Below are 2693 nucleotides of genomic sequence, written 5' to 3' on the forward strand. Positions count from 1 at the left end.
TCAGTGTTATTTCTTGTGACCACTGGATTTTGTCAAAGCATTGCAAACGCTTTGTGCATTGGACACGCCACAGCCTGTAGCTGTGGCTTTCAGCTGCTGATCTCAAGGTCATGGGTTCGATCTTCGACGCAGTGGCCATAATGCGATGGATGCTGCAAAGCACAAAAACACCTATGTGCTCTGCAACGTTAGGGCACATCTAAGAAACCCAGATGGTCTAAACCAATCCGGAATCCTTCACTACATCATCAGCCTGACTGTGCCCACTGCAGGACAGAGGCCTCTCCCATATCTCTCCAGTTAACCTTTTCCTGTGCCAGCTGCGGCTACTCTATCCCCATAAACTTCTGAACCTCATCTGCCCACCTAACTTTTTGCCACCCCCTGCTACACTTGCCTTTTCTTGGAATCCACTCAGTTGCCCATAAGGACCATCGGTTATCCTGCCTTTGCATTACATGCCCTGCCTAAGCCCCTTTCTTCCTCTTGATTTCTACTAGGATGTCATTAACCTGCATTTGTTTCCTCGCCTACTATGCTGTCACATATATTAAAAAGCCTAAATTAAATTTTAAAGGAAAAAAGGTGTGAAGAAGACGACGCAAATTAACTGAAGAATAAAGAAGAGGAAGAAGAAGCATTCGGTGAGGTGGAAGGAGATGGTTGGTGGAGAAGCATTCGGTGAGGTGGAGAGAGATGATTGGTGGAGAAGAGAAGAAGACGACGACAAGGCATACGTGGACTAACACCGAGGCTATAAAAGGGCGAGTGAGAGCGAGGCCCGGGGGGGAACAGCAGAGAAGCGGAGGCTCCGGCGGGTCAGGGACACGTCGGCTGGAAGAGAGCGATGCCAGCTACTGCTCCGGTGAGCTCGCGTTCTACGACATCGCATCGTGGACTTCCTGCCGTGCCTGAGCCCGTTCCGGGGATTCGACAGAGGACGCTACCACCTGCTACGGCCAGGGGTGTCTCCAGCGCTGTTGCCACCCATCCGGGTGGTGCCCCCACGCCAACAACACCGGCATCACCTCCACGGGCGCTTGGACCGGGAGCTTGTACGACGCCAGCCAGCGACGCCAGCCCAAGCGCGTCGAACGCCGTCAGCGACACCAGCCCAAGCACGGCGAACGCCACCTCGACGCCGCCTACTGGATCCATACAACGCCGCAGCCACACCGAACCAACCGTGAGCATGAACGCCGACCGCTAATAGTAGAACACTAGTAGTAGACGCTAGTAGCAGTGTGCCGGGTCGTGTGTATTTATAGTCCTTGTGTTTTGTGTTAGTTTTGTTACTTTTGTGTTCTAGTGTGTGTGCCACGTAGGGTGTATTAAATGTGTATTTGTATGGGTACATCTGTCGCCTAGTCCATTCTTTCGGTCCGAGTGTTCTCCAGAGAGATCCTTGACAAAGATAAGTGGTGAGCCTGTGCCAGGATACATTTCCTTTTTCTTTGTTGCTTTGTCTCTGATTTTTCCGATCTCTCGACGGCAGAAAGTATGGATTTGGCAAAAACGTTAGAACTGGCGCTCAAGCTGGGGTTAAGCAAAGAAGAGGCGATGTGTCTCTATGAGGAGGAGGCAAAGAGGAAGAAAGAGGAGGCAGAGAGAGGAAAGTGCGCAAGCACGCGCAGATGCTCGCGAGGCAGAAGAGCGAGAAGCTAGAAGAGCTCGCGAGGCAGAACAGGAGAAAAGAAGGTTAGAACGGGAGGAGGAGTTTATTTTGTGGAAACAGGCGCATGTCGCGGGAGGATATGACGATATCACGGACAATGATCAGCGTTCCTTGGCGGGTACAGAATCTCCTAGACCGGCCAGAATTTGTCCAAGGAAACTGATGGCTCCCTTCGATGACAAAAGAGATGATCTGGACGCATATCTGCAACGATTCGAGCGGATAGCTTTGGGACAAGGCTGGGAGTGCAGTGAATGGGCCACGGCATTGAGCATGTGTTTAGTCGGAGAGGCGCTGAATGTGTTTGGAAGGATGCCTGCTGCTGATTCCATGGACTACGAGAAAGTCAAAAAGGCACTCCTCCAAAGATTCAGGCTTACGGCAAAGGGCTTTCGTGAGAGATTTCGCACCGCGAAACCTGAGGATTCGGAAACCGCTAAGCAGTTTTTCTGCAGGCTGACCAACTATTTTGATAGGTGGCTTGATATGTCAAACACAGAAAAGAGTTTTGAAGGGGTGCGTGACAAGCTGGTCACAGAGCAATTTTTAGCGTGTTGCAGCTCAAAGCTGGCGCTATTCCTGAAAGAAAGAAAGTTGTGTTCGCTGGAAGAGTTCGCTGACACTGCAGACCAATTCCTCGAGGCTCAAGGGTTCAGAAATTTGGGTAAGGCAAAGGAGGAAACCCAAAAGACCTTAGAGACAGATGCGGCAAAACCAAGATCATATGGCGGTGCATCTAAGGCGCCACTAAGGTGTTTTCTCTGCGGCAAGGTGGGACACCATGCAGCTGACTGTCGAACAGGCAGCGCTGCCCAAGAAACACAGGTTGTGTGTCAAGGTTGTAAGAGGAGGGGTCATACTCTGGATGAGTGCCGATACAGAACGCAGGACCGAGCTGCATGCGTTGTCGACTCTAGGGTAGAACTTGTCACGCCATCCGAAGTTCCACAGCTGAAAGGAGAGCGAACACCGCTGGGAAATGAAGCGGTAAGTCGAACACCCAAGTCGAAAGCAGCAA

The sequence above is a fragment of the Amblyomma americanum genome, chromosome 6 (assembly GCF_052857255.1).
Source record: "Amblyomma americanum isolate KBUSLIRL-KWMA chromosome 6, ASM5285725v1, whole genome shotgun sequence".
Taxonomy (NCBI): Eukaryota; Metazoa; Arthropoda; class Arachnida; order Ixodida; family Ixodidae; genus Amblyomma; species Amblyomma americanum.